At 41.9% G+C, this 24,523-nt stretch overlaps 1 long non-coding RNA gene across 1 annotated transcript in view; it reads right to left on the minus strand.

The window, feature by feature from the left end:
* The window catches only part of LOC147583033 (uncharacterized), an 86,290-nt gene extending 76,039 nt beyond the window's left edge, over positions 1 to 10,251 (minus strand). Inside the window, exons 1-2 of the long non-coding RNA XR_015242752.1 lie at positions 10,188 to 10,251; positions 8,919 to 9,032 (exon numbers count right to left, since the gene is read on the minus strand). This is a non-coding gene — a long non-coding RNA (uncharacterized LOC147583033). The remainder of the gene's footprint in view (positions 1 to 8,918; positions 9,033 to 10,187) is intronic.
* Positions 10,252 to 24,523: the final 14,272 nt, after the last annotated feature.

Genomic DNA, 24,523 nt, shown 5'->3' on the forward strand with positions numbered 1-24,523 from the left:
TTGCTGAAAATCCTTCATGGGATGCCTTAGAGGGCCACCTTGCCTATGGTCCCCCTGAGGCTCTGTGCTTCGGTCATATGACATAAGAATGTAACGGTTTCTCACATTCTGCTGCTCACCTTAGGCCCTGACACAGGCCAGGAATATTCTACCTACTACTCCCTACATCTAGCCAGCACTTCCTCAGCCTCCCTTGATCTTCTCTGTCCCACATCCGGCTGGGTTTTGTCCCCTGTTATTCCTATAATACCACGTATGACACTCATGATCACGTACTCCAAATCTACTCTCCTTTATAAATTGTACACTTGCCGGAGGGCTGGGATGTTTTATGTCTTGTTCACCACTCTCACCAGCACTAAGACACTATATTTTTAACAATTAAATGGACATGGTGAATGAAGAATAAGTTAGGGGAAAAGCTGAGCTTTTAACCTGCTTTCAGTGTTTTGTTTTGTTTTTTCTGGTCTTGCTACTTACCTCACAGAAGGTATAAGAAAGAATGTGCTGTCACATTTTTTTTTTAATTTTTTTTTCAACGTTTATTTATTTTTGGGACAGAGAGAGACAAAGCATGAACGGGGGAGGGGCAGAGAGAGAGGGAGACACAGAATCGGAAACAGGCTCCAGGCTCTGAGCCATCAGCCCAGAGCCCGACGCGGGGCTCGAACTCACCGACCGCGAGATCGTGACCTGGCTGAAGTCGGACGCTTAACCGACTGCGCCACCCAGGCGCCCCTGCTGTCACATTTTTTACATGAGCTGTGTCTTAATGTATGAGTAATTTCACAGACGTCAATCAGAGCCTTTTACTCCCAGTGGCTACTTCAAGAAAGGCTTTAATTGTTAATATTCTACCTCTTCAATTCAATTGTAATTAGCAATAAAAAGTATGTAATACATACTTATTAACCATGGTCCAGAGACTGAAAATAATTTATTAAATAAACATAGTTAAGTGACTTGCTGTACACAGTTTTTCATTACAGCATCTGATTTTATAAATCAGCTACAAGTTTTGCTAATTTCCTCCTGCAAATCTGACTTATGCATTTTAAAATTTTAAATGAGCCAAATGTACCAAATAAGACAAACTTCAGTCCATATCTGCTCATCCTTTACTTCCGTGTAATGGTAAGAACCTGGCCCCGAGGGTGGACCTGTGCTGGCAGGTCATCTTTAGTTACAGCTGTAAAAACCCACATTTCAAAACTGTCATAACAGAATGGCCTGGTTTCCCGTGAAAGGAGAGTCAACTAGTGCCATTAAACTTGAGTTTTGTGAACACCCCTGTTTTTTTTCTCAGTAGACATATAAAATGGAAAGAAGTCCAATTTAGCTTATACTAAATCAAAAGTATCAAGTCTCGGGGCGCCTGGGTGGCGCAGTCGGTTAAGCGGCCGACTTCAGCCAGGTCACGATCTCGCGGTCCGTGAGTTCGAGCCCCGCGTCGGGCTCTGGGCTGATGGCTCGGAGCCTGGAGCCTGTTTCCGATTCTGTGTCTCCCTCTCTCTCTGCCCCTCCCCCGTTCATGCTCTGTCTCTCTCTGTCCCAAAAATAAATAAAAAAAAAAAAAAAAAAACGAAAAAAAAAAAAAAAAAAAAAAAAAAGTATCAAGTCTCACCTTGATGGTGCCAACCAATAGTTAGCTAGTTTATTCAAAGAGAAAGCTACATGCATATAATGGAGACAAATTCTATCCCATTAAACTAAACTGAAACCACTTGCCCATAACCGTTTGTTATAACCTCCTTTAAGCACTGATCCTAGCATTCTCACTCTCCATGTCAGTCATGGGGTTCACCCTTTTATTAATTTCTTTTTTTTCTTTTCTTTCTTCTTTCTTGTTATTGTTTTTGTTTAAAAACTTAATTACGCATGCTTTCTGTTGCCTATTTGTCTCAACAGAGAGAACTTTAATCATGTTAGACCCCAGGTTGACAGTGAAGGATAGAATGGAGTTTCACAGACTCTGCCACACAGAAATAGCTTTAAATCTACTAACGATGTTACATATGCAGTGTGGCATGATGGAGAGTGCCTGGCTCATGGTCACAGGAGGACTGTGGCTTAAATCTCAGGTTTGTGATTAAGTGACTCTGGTCTGTGACCCCAAATGAATAATTTTAACCTGCAGGTCTCTTTCTCCTTTTCAGAGGGTTCCTGTGAGGGCTAAAGGAGATAACACATATCACACGATTAATGTGATCCCCAGCAAATGGTAAACATTCAAGGTATTTTAATTATAACTTATTATCTATAAAGTAATTAAGTTATCTGCTGTGATATTTAAGACCCCTAGTTTTCAAATATGTAAATCTATAAGTACTATTTATAAACATATAATCAAAGCTATTGATATACTCAATATATATTTTAAGTGGTGGCCATAGTCATTAACAGCGAATGAGTATGAATTTTCAATTTTTATATTAAAAATTTGACAGCTAAGGGATGCCTGGGTGGCTCGGTCGGTTAAGCATCCAACTCTTGACTTCAGCTCAGGTCATGATCTCGCAGTTTGTGGGTTCAAGCCCCGTATGGGCTCTGCACTGTCAGCTCTCTCTGCCTCTCTGTCTCTCTCAAAATCAATAAATAAACATTTTAAAAAATAAATAACAATTTGACACCTAATGTGTGATATTTTGTTATCTAGTAAGTATTTATAACTGGTTTTTATCTTAAAGTTGATAATTTAATCCTGGATATTTTAAGGACCATCAGAATCCTGATTTCAATTTAACAGTCTGGGTGAACTTACAGAAGGAATGTAGTCTTGTAGTTCAATTCTATATCCATTTATTTGAGACTCACTCAGAATTTTAAAAATTTATCTAACAAACATTCATTGAGCTATAAGCACTACTCTAGGTGGAAGTAAACAATGTTAATTGTGTTTGCCATATTTTTGATAATTAGACTGTCAGAGGTGCCCACAAAACCCTATGTGTGGAAATGGAAATTTGCAATGAAAACATCACAAAATGTAATACTTTAGTAATGCTAGGAATGAAGCAAAGATGAAAAATACAATTGATGCAAGACTGTTTTTCTCTTAAAGGTTGCTTGACGAAAAACAGGGTTAATAGAGAGGGTAAATAATATTAGACAGAGACTATCTAGAACACATGATCTTAAGGGTTGATGGTACTTTTTCACGTCTTATTTCATCTCAAAACTTAAGATTTACTTTTTCCTTGATGAGTGGATGCCATCAAAACATGCTTACGGTCATCAAATAGAAGTGTCTTATTAGCTCATCAGTGGAATAAGGATAAGGCGGTAACAGAGTAAAAGATGAGAGAAATTTCTGAGAAGAAACTATGAAGAAAGAGGTTGCAGGTAAGTTAGTGCATGTGTGCGTGTGTGTGCGCGCGTGTGTGTTAGGAATTACCCAATTGGGAAACAACCGAGCTGTAAAAGTGACCACCAAGAGGATAAACAAAACCACACGTGTACAACCCCTCTGCAGAATAAAGAGAAGACGGCAAAGATCAGATATTTCATCCATAAGCTCTCACCCCCATCCACTAAGTAGACTTATTGACTCAGGACAAGCTGGTTGCTCTCTGGAAAAAAACAAAACCGTTTTCATAGAGGTGACTGAGCGACCGTTTCATATGCTTTCTTCCTCTTCATTTCAGCCCAGACAGAATTTGGGATTGGCTGATGCATTATGTTTTCAGAAAAAAGAAAGATCCTCCAAATCAAAAAGAAATCTCCCCTGGCCCATCTCTTTCTTAGGACTTGAATCTTAATGCAAAACATTGGCAAATTATCTCTTTTGTCATGGCCGGCCCTTTAGCTAAGGTTTTTCTCAGAATTTGCATTTTTTAAATTACAGCTTATTTTTAAGCTGAATTTGACACAAAGACCAACTGCTCCATGAACTGTGGAAAAATCTCCTACTCTGTGGCATGAGGTATCATTTATCTTAAGCAATGGGGTGTAACACTATTGTTTCAGATACCGATTAGTTCTCATTCTGAACCCATTTAAGCTAGTTCGGCTTGAGAGCTGCTCATTACTCCGCCGAAAGAAAGAAAGGAAGGAAGACAGGATACAAGGGAGGGAGGAGGGCAGAAAGGAATGGCTGAACTCCACTTCAGGCAATCCTGCTGAAAACTGGAGTGTTCCTGTGTATACACAGGTCAGACATCTATTCCCATGACATACCCACTTTTTCCTTTCCCCAGAGTTAACAGAACAATCACGCTTTAGTCCAAATTCTCCACATGACCACAGGAAAACCGAGTATTTCTGAGGAGACTCTGCGTAGGCTGTGTACTCAGAAGTCAGTAACTTCAGAGAACGTGTCTCTTCCTGCATTTTCTCAGTGTGTGGCTAGAATCAAGAATCTCAAAGGTGCTTACCAGTGGCTAACAAGTTCTGTAATCAAGACTTCTTAAGAAAGCATATCACTAAAAAAACAGGGAAGTTCATTCCAGCAGGAAACTTGCTACTTGGTGAGCTACAAGCTCATGACTCCTTAGGGAAAGTTTAAAGAGCAGCCACTTGGTCTCACGCATCCACAACTAGGAATAAGGGCATATAAAGGTTCACATAGCATAGCAACTAAATCTCTCTCAAGAGAAAAGTCTTTGAAGTTGGAGCTGTTGGTATATCTCTCTGTTAATTATGCTGGTATGTTAAGCAGAGGTTGGGCTAAGAAAAGAAAAATCATTATTATTTTTGGCGTGGACACCACTGAGTATCAACTACAAACTTACAGAATTAACTTCTATGTGGACGTGAATCCCATTACATCAGAGTCCACAAACCAAGGCTCTTATAAGAACTGGTAAATCATTCCAAACACTAAAAAAAAGATGATGGGTTTCATTTCCTTTGATCTAAAGCTATACGAATTTATGTACAAGACAGAGTACACAATGTAGTAGTCTCCTAAACACATGACTCAAAATGTCAGAATACAGAGGAATTAATGCAAAGCATATCCAAAAGAAAATAAAACACTAGGAAAGGCCACCTCGTCTTTTTACTGAATCTTATTGGCATTTAAAACCACCCCTATTATAATGACCACTTGTTGGGTTTACCCAGAATCCCTTCCTCTTCTTTTGCTAAGAGTACCCTACTTTTCCTTATTGTAGGATAATAACACATCAAGACATACACATCAAGGAACATCAATAATAACATATTCAAAGATAACCCGATATCACACTGTGCCTTGAGGCTTTAAGATTTAGCACAATGACAATTGTAACACAAGTTAGCAAACAGCGAGTTCCATGTCCTAATGACCACAATGACATCCTCTAGAGATAGTTTTGTTTTGCTTTCTCGTAGCTACAGATGACATCCCTGGCCCTACATAGCCTTCTCCCCAAAAAGAAGCTTAATGTCTTGTGTAACTCGGACTTGAGAAATATCATGGAGACAAGGATTTCCAAGCATGAGAGTGCTTAGGTTAGGTCAACAGATAGGTCAACGGTGCCTCTCTCCTACAGGAAGAACACAGCCCATGTAAGAACTGCAGGAACTGTAATGCCTGGGTTTTTTTCCCCTTTGGTTATTATAGGAAACAAATATTTCAATCGCTTTAGTTACTGACTTTCTCAGTGCCATGAGGAGAATATGATAGAAGCCCAGACATAAACTAAAGTATTATGAAAAAACTTCCAAAATGGCACACAGCCCAGTGAGGGCATGTTTCTATCCTGAAGTCTGCTCCGTGATTTTCATATATAGCCTTCGAGTGCCCTTAACTTTTAGCTGCATTCTAAATTTGGTGGTTGTAGCTGTTGTTTTTGTAACTTGGGACTATACACGTGATCTTGAATCCAACACAACAAACTTCAGTATTCTGACCCTCTGAATTAAAGAAATTCCATAAAGTAATCATGCAAATTCCATTGTAACCAACCCAGCCCTCTTTTTTAAAAAATTTTTAAGTTTATTTATTCATTTTGAGAGACAGCGAGCAAGCGAGCAAGTGGGGAGGGGCAGAGAGGGAGAGAGAATCCCAAGCAAGCCCCATGTGGAGCCAAAGTGGGTCTTGAACTCAAGAACTGGAAGATCATGACCTGAGCCAAAACCTAGAGTCAGATGCTCAGCTGACTGAGCCACCCACGTGCCCCACCAAGCCAGCCTTCTTAAACAAAGTTTACCTTTTCCCATCTAGTTCTGAAAGATTCAAAAGGAATCTTGCTCTGTGCATTACCTAATAATTACTTAACTCAGAATCCAGTAGAACTCTCTATCCAGTTGCCCAGGGCTGAGAAAGTTGGAAAAGCAGAGGCAAGAACTGAACTATAGCTTCCAGGCTGTAAGAAAGTTGGGGAATCCTGTGGCGACTAAGCCATAGCAATATATATCATCCATTTTTCCCTCTCTTCTTAAGCCATGATTCCAATGACATATACATCCCAGAAAATGGAGAAGACAAGTATTATAAAGTGGCTAAAACAGTCCCCTGTCCTACAGAAGCTTCAAGGAGAAATTGCCACTGAAATTTTATTACAACGTTTCTTATAGCAATTTATACCGAGGCTATAAAAATGTATCATTCCCTTCGACCAAAAACTCCACTCCTGGGAATGTTTCCTCAGGAAATAACTCAACAGAAGGAAAAACCAACTGCACAATACTGTTATTTGCAGCTCAATCTAAAATTGCAAAGTACCAGAATCAATCTAAATGTATAGCAGTAAGGAATTTTTAAATAAATTATTCTGCATAATTTAATGGAATATTACACAGCCATAAAATGATAATTATACTGTCTTGATAGAACATTCAGGGGAAATGTATAAAATGTTACATTCTTTATTATAATTACAAGTATTAAAACTAAGAAGGCACATATATAAACATCAGGATAGAATAAAAAAAATAAAAGTAATCATATTAAAGTATGAGCTCATTGGTGATATTTCTTTGGCCACACTTAATTTATGTCATGTTATAAATCCACAGCATCAATGACAACACTCTGCCTTCTCCTTCGGGGGAGAAAAATCAACCTTAGTTACCCATTTGTTTCTTAAAAAGGCTCTCACTGAGCAGCTGCGATGAGTCAGTGTTCATTCAGAATTAGAGATATATTCACCTAAAGTCAAATATGCTCGGGCCAAGATTTCTTCAGCTTCATTCCATGTGATTAGAAAATATTTGCAGGACTTTGTCACCCCATATATCTGTAACTACCACAGTTCATCTAAAACTGGATGCCTGTTTCCCCTCACATACTCAATGTCTCTGAAACTGAGATGCATTTTCTAACTGATGTCATCATCAATGAGATATAGTCCCTGTCACTGTCACCTGTTATGATGAAGTTGTAACTATCTGCATGTGTGCAAACTTGGTCATGGATCTTCATATGCTCGTCATCTTAGCTAAGCTATTTGCACTGCTGGTAGCACAAATCATCATTTGTGCTTGTTTTTCACAGGCATTTAAAATTTGGACACGCAGCGCCTGGGTGGCTCAGTCGGTTAAGCGTCCAACTTCGGCTCAGGCCATGATTCCACAGCTCACGAGCCCTGCATCAGGCTCTGTGCTTACAGCTCGGAGCCTGGATCCTGCTTCAGATTCTGTGTCTCTGTCTCTGTCTCTCTCTCTCTCTCTCTCTCTCTCTCTCTCTCAAAAATAAGTAAAATTTGTGTGATTATTCGGCATTAAGTAAAAAGTGTACATGCTGGAAGGCACAGATACTGAGTAGCAGTATAAATCTAATAGCAGGGGAGCAAATATCTTTGTTAGAGAAACGAATGCATTTTGTCTTCTTCCTGCACCAACAACCAGATTATTTTACCTGCATTTTCTCCTTTCTCTGGCTGATAGAAGGCCTTCCATAATTTGCTATCCTTGTGACCCAAGTACTGGAGAACTCATGTGCTAAAGCAAAAGACCAACCCACTTAATATTCTCCAGCCTGGACATCAGCCCTCTAGATGGGAACTTGTCCGGGCAATTCTATGGGAAACAACAATTTCTGGGAAAAATGTTTTAGAAGCAACACATTTTTCTCATTGGTGATTTCATAAAATTGGGTAATAATGCTCTAATCTCCTAACAGAGAGTATCTCCTAATCGGTCATATCTAGCACTGCAACAATCACTTAGAGGACCTGACTGTGTTTGCTAATGGACAATCTGGCCTGCTTCAAGCAGGAAGGTGGTTTCACAGCACTAACTGGAACCTCAGGAGAGCAAGGTTTGAATACATACCATTGCATCCCCAAAGGTGTTCTCCTAACATTATTCCTTGGACCTGGAATTTCATTCATTTCTCTCCTTATTCTTTTTTATATTCTTTTCAAATTTTTACTTGAATTCTAGTTAGTTAACATCCACTGAAATACTGGTTTCAGTATTCATCACTGAATAGTGTTGAAATAGTGATTCATCACTGACAGTATAACACCCCATGCTTATCACAACAAGTACCCTCCTTAGTACCCATCGCCCACCGAGTCTTCCCCCCTCAACCCCCCTCCATCAACCCTCAGTTTGTACTCTATTGGTAAGAATCTCTCATGGTGTGTTTCCCAACCTCTTTCCCCCACCTCCCATATATTCATCTGTTTTGTTTCTTAAATTCCACATATGAGTGAGATCATTTGGCATTTTTCTTTCTGATTGTCTTATTTCGCTTAGCATAAGACACTCTAGCTCCACCCACGTTGTTGCAAATGGCAAGTTTTCATTCTTTTTGACGGCTGAGTAATATTCCACTGTATATATCTATACACCATAGATCTCTCCATTCCTCAGTCAATGGACATCTGGGATCTCTCTATCATTTGGCTATTGTTGATAATGCTGCAATGAACATCAGAGTGCATGTACCCCTTCGATCTATATTTTCCCCTCCATATTCTTAATTCTGGCTAGAAACCTTTGTCAAAATCTTCACCAGAGCATAGAGCACAGGTATTATTTAGTACCTTTTTTCCTTCTTTCTTCACCTCTCTTCCCATCCTTTTCTTTCCACGGCAGAAACGGAGGTTCAGAAGCCTTGTGTCCCAGCACCAGCCAGGCCAAACCAGGAGAGACTCTTCCTTCATGCAAAAAAAAAAAAAAAAAAAAAAGACATTAAGGAAAATTGGGGATGGGGAAAGTGAATTGGAATTATGACTGATGGTACCCAAGCAAGCATATACTGCACCTCACACTGTGGCTGTTTGAGGATGATGAGGCTCAGATACACACTGGAAGGAAACTGGCTTATTCCTCTATAATAGTTTGTCTTAAATCATGACTTTTAAGGAAATCCAAATGAGAAGCTTAGCAGGTACCAGGACGCAGGGACACATGCATATTATATGCAGCGATGCTAGAGCACTGATTACCTCTGCCTTTGCCTGGAACGTGGCCCACACTATACATCCTGATAATCAGAGCCTTGGTCAACTTCTCTCTCCCTCCCTTTTCTCTTCCCACTACACAAGCACCCTAGCTTTTCTCCAAAGAGCTTAGGTGGATGTTCAGAGTATGATTGTGTTTGCATTTTGGGGAGGTATTTCTGGTGGCAGTGAGGAAGATACACTGGAATAAAAATACTTAAGGCAGAGGTTGCAGTTAGGAAGATAAGAGACGGTTTTCATGCAAAGCAGGGCTGCAATGGATCAATGGGAGCGGAAGGAGCTGGGTTCGGTGGTAAGAAGGGGTCGCAGAATAGACTGCCTCCAGTTAAAAGCTCCGTGGTGACTGGTCAGCAGCATGGCTGTCTAACGGCCGTCATTCCTAACCTTGACACTGTTGGGAGTGGATGCCCTCTCTCGTTTATCACACTTCCATGTTACCCCTACCCCCACTGCCTTTGGAAATGTTGGTTGACTCTCACTTAACTCAGCTCTCTCCTCCCAGTAAATCACCTTCATACCTGGCTTCATGCCTTTATGGGCCATCGTGAGCACAGCAGGGACAAATGTCTAAGATTTCTGTGAGGGTCTATAATCCACAGCAGAGATGAATCAAAAAGATCATCATTTTGAGTACTGAGTTGCTTGAATTAATTTAAACCTTGTTCCGAATAATATCTACCAACAAATCTACATAAATGTTTGTCATCGCAGACTCATGAATAATTGTGATTTGATTAGGAACAGGTTTCTAATGAAAACTGTATTGTCATTGAACACGATAGGCTTCTTCTATGTGCTTAGGCTTATTCTTAGTTGGTTCAAGCAGGATTGCCAGACTCAACTCCTCACCTGGTGGTGGCTGATGCAAAGTGGAAATACAACAGTGAATTTTTCCACATGGTCCAGAGACCCTATGGGTTAAAAAAAAAAAAAAAAAAAAAAGGTTCTTGATCAAATAAATTTAGGAAATGCTGCATACCCTAATCCCTTCTTGAAGCAACTCTGATGTTATGTTAACATCTCAAAGGCTCTGGGAAGTCCTACATTAAATAAGTACTGAACAGAGCATTCCCTAAACACTGCAGCCGGTAAAGCCCATATAAACTTGGAAAACCTATTTAACCTAACTTTGCTTCACTGCCTCTCTGTGGTGGGAGTATTGGACCTTGCCTCCTACAGAAAATGCTAGAAAGAGCTGACAAGCACAATTAAGAGTCACTTCACAAACGGGAACTCACTGGCCCTTAAAACCATGAAAGGGCCAAGTTTGTGCCACATTTAGACGATTGTTCCATTATCCCATGGCCTTCCTTTCCCAAAATAAGCCACAGTCATCTCTCACATTGAAAGGATGAAATCACACCATGGCCATTGCAGAGTGAGCTTAAGAGAGAAAAAGGAAAGAGAGAGACAGATCTGCCCCCAGAATGAAGTGCCCTGTGAGGTTAATGGGGGTTGCACCTTACAGGCCCCTTAGAGAAGACCTGGCCACGTACGATATGATCACATATTCTTGTCAAATTTGCAAATAAGAAATATTTAAACTGCAATCGTTTAGATACTATTTCTTCCCACCCTGATTCGCCATCTGTTACATCTTTTCCCGTGCCGGGTAATGTTGGTGTAATCGTGAATCATTTTGTTTTTTTGGCCAAGAAGTTGAGTTGGGGACACACCGAGTTTGGGTTTCATAGGATATGTTTAGGCAGCTTCCAGTCATTTCTGTTAAGTTGTGACCAGCCATCCCAGTGAAGGAATGGCTTCCAAAACTCTTCCTCCAGCCCACTGTGCCAACCTACCTGGCGTCATGATCTAAAGCACGGTGAGAAGGAAACATGTCCTACGATTGACACAGCAACAGAATGGTGTTGTTTGTGAATGGAAAGCAGCGCATGAACTGTAGGGAGTCAGACACTAATTTGTATGATATTTCACACGGAAGATTCCACTGTCATTAATGCACAATCAGAATTGAAGTTTTCTCCTGTCAAAAATGTACTTGATTGTGCCACATACATAAATATACATGGACCATACATTTTCCTTTTTTGAGGAGAATCCTTTTTTTTAATTACATTTACGAGAATTTCCATGCTCGTAGGGCACAAGCCTACAACTGTTCCATTGTTGTATACATCCCAAGATTTTAGATGATGTCTTAGAATATCCCTCACAGGGGCACCTGGGTGGCTCAGTCAGTTGAGCGTCCGACTTCGGCTGAGGTCATGATCTCGCTGCTCGCGGGTTCGAGCCATGTTGGGCTCCATGCTGACAGCTCAGAGCCTGGAGCCTTCTTCAGATTCTGTGTCTCCCTCTCTCTCTTCCCCTCCCCCTGCTCGCACTCTGTCTGTCTGTCTCTCTCTCTGTCTCACTCTGTCTTTCAAAAATAAACATTAAAAAAAATTTTTTTAAGTTCAAAAAAAAGAATATCCCTCGCATACTGTCTGGATAAAGTCTAGCAGCTCTAGATGAAACAGTGCACAATACTGTCACTGACCTAGTGACATGGATAAAGAAATAAGTGAAATATTTATTAATAAGTGACTGCATGTGGGGCGCCTGGGTGGCGCAGTCGGTTAGGCGTCCGACTTCAGCCAGGTCACGATCTCGCGGTCCGTGAGTTCGAGCCCCGCGTCAGGCTCTGGGCTGATGGCTCAGAGCCTGGAGCCTGTTTCCGATTCTGTGTCTCCCTCTCTCTCTGCCCCTCCCCCGTTCATGCTCTGTCTCTCTCTGTCCCAAAAATAAATAAACGTTGAAAAAAAAAATTAAAAAAAAAAAAATAATAAGTGACTGCATGAGACGTAAGATTCATTTCATTAGAACACTTTCAGCTCCATACAATATAGCACCAACTTAAAATGACTTGAACTACTCTTGTTCATTCTCTAATTTCAGATTTATTTTATATTATTTCAGAATTAGAGATAATACCAAAATTCAAATATGATCAAAAGAAGCCAAAATGTAAATTGAAAGACAATACTGGCAAAGTTTCAATATTACCAAAATTCGTATTATATCATGATGGAAACTAAAACGTGTGGATCAGTATCATGACCATGAGGACAAGAATCATATTCAAACAGTCCCAACTCAGAAGTAAAAAAGCAAGAGGCAAATGAATGTTGCAGGAAACACAATTTGCAGTATTTAAAAAATGTTGTCAGATTAAAAAGATGCTCAACATCACTCATCATCGGGGAAAACAAATCAAAACCACATTGAGATACCACCTCACACCTGTCAGAATGGCTAAAATTAACAACTCAGAAAACAACAGATGCTGGTGACGATATGGAGATACGGGAACCCTCTTGCACTGTTGGTGGGAAGGCACACTGGTACAGCCACTTTGGAAAACAGTGTGGAAGCTCCTCAAAAAATTAAAAATAGAACTACCCTACGACCCAGAAATAGCACCACTGGGAATTTATCCAAAGGATACAGGAGTGCTGATTCAAGGGGTACATGCACCCCAATGTTTACAGCAGTGCTTTCAACAATAGCCAAATTATCGAAAGAGCTCAAATGTCCACCAACAAATGAATGGATAAAGAACATGTGGTTTCTATATACAATGGAATACTACTTGGCAATGAGGAAGAATGAAATCCTGCTGTTTGCAACAACATGGATGGAACTGGAAGGTATAATGATAAGTGAAATAAGTCAATCAGAGAAAGACAGATATCATATGTTTTCACTCGTAGGTGGAACTTGAGAAATTTAACAGAAGACCATGGGGGAAGGAAAGGGGAAAAAGTCATTTCAAACAGAGAGGGAAGCAAACCCACAAGAGACTCTTAAACACAGAGAACAAACTGAGGGTTTGATTGGGGGGAGGGGGGAGAGGGGAAAATGGATGATGGGCATTGAGGAGGGCACTTGTTGGGTTGAGCACTGGGTGGTGTATATAAGCGATGAATCACGGGAATCTACCCCTGAAACCAAGAGCATGCTGTATACACTGTATGTTGGCTAAATTACAATAAATTATATTTTAAAAAATAATAAATAAATAAATAAATAAATAAATAAATAAATAAAGTCCCGATTAGACTGCCTAAGAAAACTTCAAATGTCTAACATTGTAAAGTTTACATACAATGCCCAGTTTAAAGAGGTTTTTTTCTAATTTCGCAAAAATCCTAAACACTTGCATAGCATTACCAACAGAAGGTTGCTAAGCCAAAATAAATGTTTCTAAACTATCAGTGATACAAATCAATTTTGAGTCAATCATTTTAAGGGAAAAAACTATTATCTCTCTACTTTCTTTATAGAAAATGATATTAAAAATTTATTGTCGGGGCGCCTGGGTGGCGCAGTCGGTTAAGCATCCGACTTCAGCCAGGTCACGATCTCACGGTCCGTGAGTTCGAGCCCCGCGTCAGGCTCTGGGCTGATGGCTCAGAGCCTGGAGCCTGTTTCTGATTCTGTGTCTCCCTCTCTCTCTGCCCCTCCCCCATTCGTGCTCTGTCTCTCTCTGTCCCAAAAAATAAATAAACGTTGAAAAAAAAAATTAAAAAAAAAAAATTATTGTCATTTGAAGAGGCAAAAAGAAGGCAACCAAAAAATGTTGCAATTACAAAAGTGCATTGGGAAGTGAATTAATAAAATTGTGTTCTTCAAGATTTTGTGACAATTTGGATATCTGTATACTTTAAAAAAATGAATAACTTGTGATTTGTCATCCTAAATAAATATTTATTTTCATACCTAATTTAAAGTTACATTTGTAACTTTGTATTCTTTTTCTTACAGAAGTCTCCCCAAGTCATCAAAGCCTCAGAGCCCACACAACCTGGACCCACTCCTGATCCATCCTTTCTTAGACTTTGGTAAGGGAATTTATTCAAACAGATTGACCAGTTGGTTATTTGATAGCATTTATATATTGACCCAACTACCAGTGAATTTAATGAAAGTGGACCCCATACCTAGACCTCCAAAGATAAGCTTCTCTGAGCTCAAATCACATCCTGATAGTGAAACAATTCTCTAAAATGAAGAAAGCTGGTAGGAGTGAATCTTGACTTCTATTCTGGAAGTTTCAAGTTCTGTCCATTGGAAATGAGTCCACGGCCTAGAATTGAGATTTTTGAAGATACGCATAAATAGTTAAGGGCATCTAAACGTAATCCCTTGGTTTTAGAAAGCCAATTTCATGAAGAAATGCTTCATGAAAGAAATTTCATGAGTAAATGCTAGGAAGCATTTACTCATGACAGTGTTCATAAGCAAGGTGATATAAAACTAATATTTGCCTTGTGGCCTATTGCTATGATGGCACAGACAGATTAATAGAGGAAGTTGAAGAAACTGCAAATGATCATTTGTCTTTCCCTGCTTAGAGCAACCCGACCCTTAGAATATACTACCCCCCCCCCCCCCCGCCAACCATTGTAACAAAGATCAATAACCCAGGCTCTGTGTGGCATTAAATAAAATGTGTGGAGGTGGGGAGATAAGGTAAATCTTTTCTAGGGACTTTCTTAAATTCTAAACAGTCTGGCCCGTGACTCTTGGGTAAGTTTAGCTGCTTGCTTCCTTTGCTATCCCCAAGATCCTCTCCACCATAACAAAAAGGCTAAAGAAAATTAAGGAAAAGGGGGAAAAAGTAAACTAAATAGCTAGTAGTTCAACAGGGACAACAGGATAAATGGGATAAAATATATTAAACCAAGATTAAGATTCTTATATTTTTAGGGCACCTGGGTGGTTCAGGTCAGCATCTGACTCTTGATTTCAGGTCAGGTCATGATCTCACGGTTCATGGGTTCGAGCCCCATGTTGGGCTCTGTGCTGACATTGTGGAGCCTGCTTGGGATTCTCTCTCTCTCTCTCTCTCTCTCTCTCTCTCTCTCTCTCTCTCTGCTCCTCCCCAATCTGTGCGCTCTGTTTCTCTCTCTCAAAATAAATAAATAAACTTAAAAAAAAAATATTCTCATGTTTTCAACCTGGCATCCTCCTTCAGTGTTTGCAAAGCATTAAAAATAGGTGCACTGTGCATCCCGTCTACAATGCTTCGTCTTCGTAATTGGCCGGTGTATATGCTACATTCACAGAAAGCTATTAAACAAGATGACGGCTTGGCAATGTCGCAGCAACTCTTCCATTTTTCATTGTTATGCTGATGAGCAATTGAAATGGCTGTAATCAAAATAACTGTTATTCTATTTTTAGTGATCTCTTTACTCTCCAAATTAAATACATATAGCAAGAAAAAGTAACCTGACACGGTCAGTGCTATAAAAAGAAACAAATGCCTCTCTCACGATGCCCTTCTATAGTCACACAGGAGAAGACTCACTGAAATGCACATAATATGGTCCATTTCCAACAACGTGGTTTGCATCTCCTACTCCATATAATATCAACTACTTTTGAACTCTTCTGAATTCCTCTGATGACAAGCGTGTCATTAACCCTGCAAGCACTCCCCCTTGACTTGGCGGTAACCTCAGGTCAGCCATGCCCTAGCAGGCTGACTTGAACATCTGTGGCAGCATGACCTGAGGGCCCTACGACTCATGGGTAATGGGAAGCGTGGAGACTGGTGCCATTTTGAGGGTACTGAGCAGGTGAGCCACTCTCCCCAGTTACATAAAGGAAACTGACAGTCAAGCAATGCCATAGCTGCTGTCCAAATTATGCAGAAGAAATGACCCTTGACCTCTCAGTGTTTAGTAGTCATTTCAGGTAGAGATTCTGGACTTTGGGTCTGAGTATCATCATTTGTTCCAGACTCTCTCCCTCCAGGCAGGTGAACCCCTAAGCCACCCACCACCCATGACTGTCTCTTTCTTGCCTCTGTCTACAGGGAAGCCAGAGGACAGCTTGAGACAGCTGAAACCGAGTCACGTAACAAGATAGCCATCAAGAGGAAGAAAAGATTCTGCCAGCAGAAGGTAATGTTCCTGTTACAGGAAAGACTGTACAAGAACACATCCCGATCATAGCAATGATCACTATTATACTGTGCCAACTCGTGTCACAACACATATCTATCAGTGTCAGCTTGGCCTTCCTATTCTGCTTCCAATACAGCAAGAGATGATCCCAGCTCGGACAGCTATCTATCATGGCTGTTATTTTCCTGTTTTCCCAAGACAGGAAGAAATGATGACCTTCAAGCCTTGGTGAAGTGGAACCTTTCTCTCCTTTATTTTCCTTCTGAAGAAGGGACACTCCATATCACTTATCACTCTTTAAATCTGTTTTGTCGAGTCCAAAGATCTATATAAATGTATCATATTGTTTTCATCATGATCGTTAATATTGTGTAAATCCTTAGTTTTTCTTTACAGGTTCATATTATTCCAAGAGAAAACATGGTGAAATTCTTGAGGCCTAACAACCCAATCTATCTCCGTTAACTTAATCTTAGGACATCCCAGTTTCCATTCCTTGCATCCATATTTAGTTGGACGGGAAGCAAATAACCAAGACCACATTGTGTAGAGACTCTGCCTTTAAAGGTCTCACAAGCCAGGAGATTTATTACAACTACAAACATATGCTCAAGATGCCATATGAGCTAAGAAAGGGAAGTTTCTTCCTTCTTCAGAGTCCTCATATATATTGTTCCCTTGGTCTCGGGGGGACACTTAGCCTACTCTCTGCCTGGAGAACTCCTGTATCTCCTTGGCTTAGATGGCTTTTCTCCGGAGAAGCTTTCTCACTTCCATTATTTCAAGTAGAGTCTACCTGTTGGATGCTCCCTTCCACAGTACTTACAACATGAAAACAAAATAATTTACGATTATCAGTTTGATGTATGTATGCCCCACCAGACTGCAACTGCCTCACTGTTACACGCCTAGCAGGTAGAAAAAGGGAGACCATGCATCTGGGATATCTTAAAGGGTAAGTGCACTTCAGCAGACAAGCATGGAAGCCAAAGAAGGAATGGCTTTCCAGAAAGCGAAAAAAATGGGGAAAGATGAAAAAATTGGAAAAACTGGCAGGAAACGGGCAGACTGATGGAGAGGTGGCACGCCAAGGAATTCACACACAGTCCTATACGTACTGGGCAGCCACTGAAGACGCAAGCAAAAAAAGTGATACGCATTTTAGAAATATGGCTTTGGCGGCCGTGAGGGCAAGAAGAACTTGCAGGCAAGGAACTCAGTGAGAAAGTTACTGAGAAATGTGGAGTGTCTGAATCAAGGTAGGACCTGAAAATGTAGAGGAAGGGATGGATTTGAAGGACATTAGGAAAGCAGAAATAATCGTTATTGGCAATAACTTAGATGCCGTTGGGAAGGGAATGGAGGGGTTACGGATGACATGGCGGTCTGGGATTGGGTGACTTGTGATATGAGTACAGTGTGATACCACTAATCAGTATTTCAAATGGGAGGTTAGGTTTGGGTCAGAGAGAATAGTCATCATTGGGCACTTACTGAGTCTGAGGTGCCCATGGGTCTTCCAGTAAGGAAGTCAATAATCCAGTTGGGTAAATGGATTGAAGGCTCAGGAGAGAGGAGTGGGCTGGAGCTGGAGGTTTGGGGTTCTCAATGAATGAGGGGGACTGATGCCATGAGAGCACACGGGAGTGACAAAGAGCAGGGGTAGATTGAAAAAAAGGGGGCTGGTTGCAGAGCCCTCATAAACTCTCTTGCCTCTTCCATCCAGCCCACCACTTGCCATCTTCCGCTGGCTCAGCACTCCTCCTCTGCAAGACCCCTCATGCCAGCCCCCTGGCCAGGCCTTTGCTTACCAACAACCCAGTCCTCATACCTTCGACAGGAAAATAAAATTCCAATTCTGAATGCCTCCAGAAAAGTGAGAAAAGGCCAAGTTGTAACTCTCAAGATGGTGGCATGATCACAAACAACATGGCTGTGCTGCTGACGGCTGGGCTTGTTTGCTGGGGCTGACATAACAAAACACCACTGGAAGCCAAAAGTCCAAGATCAAGGTGTTGGCAGGGTTGATTCCTTTTGAAGGCCGTGAGGAAGAATCTGTTCCGTGCTTCTCCCCTTGTTCTGGTGGTTTCTGGCAATCTTCGGTGTTTCTTGGCTTATAGACACACCACCCTGATCTCTGCTTTCGTGCCCCCGTGACGTTCTTCCTGCATGCATGTGCTTGGATCCAAATCTCCCCTTTTGCTAAGGACACCAGTCATGTTGAAGTAGGTCCTACCCTAATGACATCATCTTAAATCAACTAATTACATCTGCAACAGCTTTCTTTCCAAACAAGGTCACATTCTAAAGTATTAGAAGTTAAGACTTGAAAATTTGAATTTTGAGGGAACGCAATTTAAGCCGTAACAACCACTGAACACCATCCATTTGTTTTTTGCTTGGTAGAGAAGCTATTTCTTGCATAAAGTAATATAACGAGAAAGTGCTCTATGACCTGGAAATTGTTAAAAGTACTGTAGTTATTACTTTTGATAAGACATTAGCAATTTACATAAATGGTATTGCAAAATCGTTAAGGGTGAAGCTAAGGGCCTTCCTAATCCAAATGCTGAGTCTATGGACACAATGATACGGCATGATCACAATGATCACCGTGCCAAATTTTTAGTCCTTTCTATGCAACAAAAACACGGGATCAGACTGTTGATAGCTATTCTATAACTATTTTTAGGCTTTGTGACTGTCTGCCTTGTCATCCCCATGAGTTTTGTAATGGCTTTGTGTAAAATGAGTTTATTCATCTCTGAAGATTTAACACATAACTGTTAGGACTGTGGCCATTAGTCCCTGACTCGTCGCGGGGGCATCAGTGCTCATGAGGTCATTGCTTGGCACCCCCCAGCAACTGAGCGTTAGTGGCATCATTCAGAGCTTGCGGCGTGACAGGTGTAGGAGCATCCCAGGGGGTGCACGCGCGATCCCATGCTCCGTCACCAGCCTGATTTCTCCATGTTTCTGAATTAACGTTTTTAATGAAACTCTGCCTCGCACTTTTCGTTGGCTTCAAAGCTTCTTCCCGGCGTCTTAGAACTGAACTTGTAGATACTGACATGCCTCTAAATCCCATTCTCCACCTGAGAAAAGGGATCAAAAGCTTGGACCTCCTTTTTTTTTTTTTGTTTTGTTTTTTTTTAATTTTTTTAACGTTTATTTATTTTTGAGACAGAGAGAGACAGAGCATGAATGGGGGGGTCAGAGAGAGGGAGACACAGAATCTGAAACAGGCTCCAGGCTCTGAGCTGTCAGCACAGAGCCTGACGTGGGGCTCGAACTCACAGGCCACGAGATCATGACCTGAGCCGAAGTCGGCCGCCCAACCGACTGAGCCACCCAGGCGCCCCTTGGACCTCCTTTTGATCTGCACAATGCTATCCTCAGAACCCTCCAACTGGTGATATTTTGCTCCAGTTTCTTTGAGGTTGTTTTCATTCAGAAGAAGTTCTACCAAACAGAACCGCAGAAAACCTTTTACTCGTAGGCACCTTTGCACTTCCTCTTGCTCCAAAACCTATCTCCACGCGGCTAATTTCTCCCTCACAATATAACTGTAAACATCGGCGTAGCATTCTGCATAAACCCTACAAGGGATTATAGTCCCTCTTAGTCCCACGACGTAGCTACCGCCCCTGCGAGTTCCCATCCAGCTGAATGGAGGGCCACAAAGAAGGCCTTCCCTCCTGGGTGTTTTTATTTATCGTTTATTATATTGGGACAGACACAAGTCAGTTAACTTGCCAGCCTCGATCGAAGCGGGTGGAAACCAGAAGTCTTCCTTGCCTTCATTTAAACTCCCTGCCCCATTCCTTGTCAAGCTAATTCTAAAGTTCATTCAGACTCTACTAATAGGCTGTATAAAATGGCCCTACATCAGAATTCCCACCTTGCTAGTCACAAAATAGGGACAGTCAGTGCTTTGGCACAATACGTACTCCTCGACTCAGAGCCAATAATGCGATATGAAATTTTAAGTGCAGAATTCTTAAAATTAAGTTGCTGCCAAACCAGAAAGGACATATATTGTGAATCACTGGAGAGAAAAATTACAAAGGGCTTGGGTTGGCTGCGTTCAGCTGGGTTGATAGCTATGGGGCAGAGGGAGAAAAGCAAGGAAGCGGTGTTATAGAAAATGAAAATCCACTTTTATAGAAAATTAGGTGGTCAGGGACATGGTTGGTGGGGCAGAAAACCCCACAATGTCCAGGATGACCTAATGGAGTGAGTCGGGTCTTAGGGAGAAAAGTGATGAGACAGGGAGAGGATTAAAAGGATTCCTAGGAGCACAGATTTGTGAGGACCGTCTACGGGGTCATCATGCCCTCCAACCAAAAGCCAATGGAAATAACTAAATTCCAGAGGCTGAATGGAGGCAACAAGGCCAATGCCACAAAAAGAAAAAAAAAAAAAAAAGGGCTTGGAGAAAGAGCAATAACGAGAGGAAGATATTGAGAGGGACTGTTCGGTGTTTTGAAACCAGCCACGATTGGGAGAAATTGGGAGAATTTTGTCTCTCTCACCTGGGAGGCACCGCCCTGACACTGCCTTTACCTCTTCCTGCTATCTCGGCTGCCCCGTGCCCTGCCCCCCAGCCTGCACCCAGAGGGGTATCCAGGGTCACTCTTGTTACGGAACACCTTTCTGCCTGTGTCTGTAGCCAGCCAGCTTTTGTATCATCTTAATGGCAAATCCGATTTTTCTATGGATGTGGCCAACACCTAAATGGGCTTTTACTCCCCAAGATTCTTGCAACAGGCTATTTACCAGCCCCATTTCCTCTCCTGAAATGTTTTCACCCCTTCTTCATTCTGGTTGAACCATTTGAAATCCCTTTCCAACTGGCGTGGGAGAGAAATCAGCAGCATTAGCTGCTCTCCACTTGAACCTTCTCAGAAGATGAATCAAACCAGCAAATGAGGGGGCCCCCCGGGTGGCTCAGTCGGTGAAGCGTCTGACTTTGGCTCAGGTCATGCTCTCACGGTTCATGGGTTCGAGCCCCGTGTTGGGCTCTGTGCTGACAGCTCGGAGCCTGGAGCCTGCTTTGGATTCTGTGTCTCCCCCCTCTCTCTCTGCCCCTCCCCTGCTCACACTTTGTCTCTCTTTCCCTCAAAAATAAACACGAAAGAAAATTAAAAAACAAAACAAAACCAAAACCAGCAGACGAGGAGGAGCACTTTGTAACGTGCACATTTGCTTACTATTCACCTTCACTCTCTACAGCCCATATCCTCAATCCAACAGTGAACACTAAAGCAATGCCTAGGTTTGCACTTGGCTGATTTAAATGTTTATTTATTTATTTTGAAAGAGAGAGAGAGACAGAACGAGAGCACATGCACGTGCCTGAGCAGGGGAGGGGCAGAGAGAAAGAGAGAGGGAGAGAGAGAGAATCCCAAGCAGGCTCTGGCAAGGTCAGCAAACAGTCCCACGTGGGGCTCCATCTCATGAACCATGAGATCACGACCTGAGCCGAAATCAAGAGCCAGACGCTTAACCGACGGAGCCACCCAGGTGCCCCCTGCACTTGACCCATTTAAACGTCCTCCTCTCTGTACCGGAAAAAGTCAAGTGGGACTATTTCCAAAAGCAACAGGATGAGGTAAAATCTGCAATTCTACAAGTCCCTCTCAAAGCATCCCTTTACTCCTCTTTATTCATAGGATAACGGCATCAAAGCATCAGTCCGAGATCTGCTAAAAAAACGGGACAAGAGTGTTGCATTTTATTTGGTCTTGGATAGATTAAGTGAAGTTGAAATGAATTAAGAAAAAAAAAAAATAGGCAGTAAGAGCATCCCAACAGAGTTTTCCTTTTTTCTAAAGAAAAAAAGTGCAGGAGGATTGAAAGCTTGAGTGATGCGGTGCAATACAGATGCTATTGACCAATAAATCACAAAGGTAAGAGACGTCTAGAAAACGCACACATAAGCGATTCGACCATCCAGATGAAAGGCTGCCAAAAAGTGCCGTCAGAAACTGCCAGCCTCCCTGCTGAGGCTAGTCGTTCTCCTACTTTCTCTGTCCGTGGCCTCAGTCCTGCCTGCACGCTGGCCTCACCCTGGTTCACTGTGGACAACACATGATACAGTCCTTACCAAGCTCATAATATGTGTTAGCAAAGTCTTTGGTTGTTTTTTTTTTTTTTTTTCTTTTTGCTGTGTATTTTCTAACTCCATCCAGGCATGGAGTCTGGGCACTGACTTCTTCTATCTGACCCTCTGAGCCAGTGTTCCGGCCTTTGTCACTCAACTTGTCTGTGTACGTGTTTCCCAGGCTCCGGCATTCCTGGGGCTGCTCCCGCAGACTCCGATGGGCTGGACGCCTCTGGCTTTTTTTTATTCTGTGCTCCCCCATGTCCTTGCTAAGGTCCTAAACCTGCTGTGCTGCCCTAGTATGTGGGCTTCTGACTTATCGAGACCTCACTATCTCTGTCAGAGCCTCCCTCCCAGATAATTCTCAGGCCCTACGCTGATGCTACCCTGATCCATGCACGGATAAGCATAAAGAGAAGGATTTGGGGGTCACAAGAGAATTACTTATTACTCTGGGTGTATGGATATTTGCTAAGAGCCAGATATAGATGTAAGTGCAAATCCATATCGCTATTCTCTGCTATGTGAAGGGAGAAAACGGTTACCATCGGGCAAATGTGAATAATAACTGAAGTGGGTTAAGATATGAAATAGGAAATGGGTAAATTAATCAGGGGCTGGGGACACTTAAAAAAATAACTTGGGGCGCCTAGGTGGCTCAGTCGGTTGAGCGTCCAGCTTCGGCTCAGGTCATGATCTCACGGTTCGTGGGTTCGAGCCTTGCATCGGGCTCTGTGCCGACAGCTCAGAACCTGGAGCCTGCTTCGGATTCTGTGTCTCCCTCTCTCTGCCCCTTACCCACTCACGCTCTCTCTCTCTCTCTCTCTCTCTCAAAAATGAACATTAAAAAAAGAAGAAAAAAAATAATTTACTCCAACAATGAAATGTTCCACAGAGATTTTAAAATTGGTTTGCAAACTAATAATAGTAATGATAATTAAGTCAATAGAGAATGGAGAGCATCACCCCTTGGTGAATATACTCAGAACCAGTGACCTACCAGCTCAGAAGTTTCTTGCCAGACTGATGGAAATCCTGCTTCTGTCACAGACTGATAAATTAGCACAGGAGAGAGATTATGTAGCTATGCTCAAGAAGCTATCAGGGGACCGGAAAGCAGTGTCAGAATATGCTTCCTGTCCTCAGTAAAACCCTTCCAGGCAGGAAACTACAAACATTATCAAAAGTCCTAATGAAAACCGTGATCATCTAGAGGTGAGCACCCACCAAAAACTGTGTTCTTAAACCTGACCCCAGAAAAACATTTGTATCCAAGTAGTTACAAAAATGGTCTGCAAATCAACTAACGCAACAGACTTTTTAAAAAGGTTAAGAATGTAAATGCAAATACATTTGCCAACTGGCAGGTGAGAAGCCCTGAATACAAGTGACTTAACCTGGAATTCAGACTTGAAGAGAATGTCTGATATCAGCTGTCCATGTTTAAAAAAAAATTTTTCAGGGCGCCTGGGTGGCTCAGTCAGTTAAGCGTCCGACTTCAGCTCAGGTCAGGATCTCACAGCTCCTGGGTGTGAGCCCCGCATGGGGCTCTGTGCAGACAACTCAGAGCCTGGAGCCTGCTTCAGATTCTGTGTCTCCCTCTCTGTCTGCCCCTTCCCCACTCGCACTCTGTCTCTCTTTCTCAAAGATAGACATTAAAAAAAAAAAAAAATTTTTTTTTTCAAGTTATTGGTATTTTGGTCAGCAGAAAAGCAGAAGATTATATCCAAGGGTTTCAGACTGCTTTGGGAAGACAACAGACAGAAGGTGACGCTGGGGACTGACCAAACAATTAACTCATGGTAAGTAGAGGGAGAAGCAGCAGGCTGGGGACCAGCTTCAGTCACCAGGCCAACTCATAGAGCTCTGTTCACTGTTATCCAGAAAATATTCTACACAGTGATAGGTTTTTATGGCTGGGGTCCACTATTAGCTAATCTAAAGTTGTATTTAAAAGAAAAATGAATATTGTGACCCATGATCCCTTTGAAAATCTGAGAAATTCCTGGACTTCTCCCTCAAGGAGAAAAATGCACCTAAGGTACAAATTTTAGAAACAAGTACTCGGGGCTCCGTGGATCAATGCCAAACTCATGAATCCACAAGCCACGTATTAAAAACCCCTGCATTTGACTAATCAAGGGAGAGAGACAGGTGTCTTAGAG

The sequence above is a fragment of the Puma concolor genome, chromosome A2 (genome assembly GCF_028749965.1).
Source record: "Puma concolor isolate L17-30 chromosome A2, mPumCon1.1.hap2, whole genome shotgun sequence".
Lineage (NCBI taxonomy): Eukaryota > Metazoa > Chordata > Mammalia > Carnivora > Felidae > Puma > Puma concolor.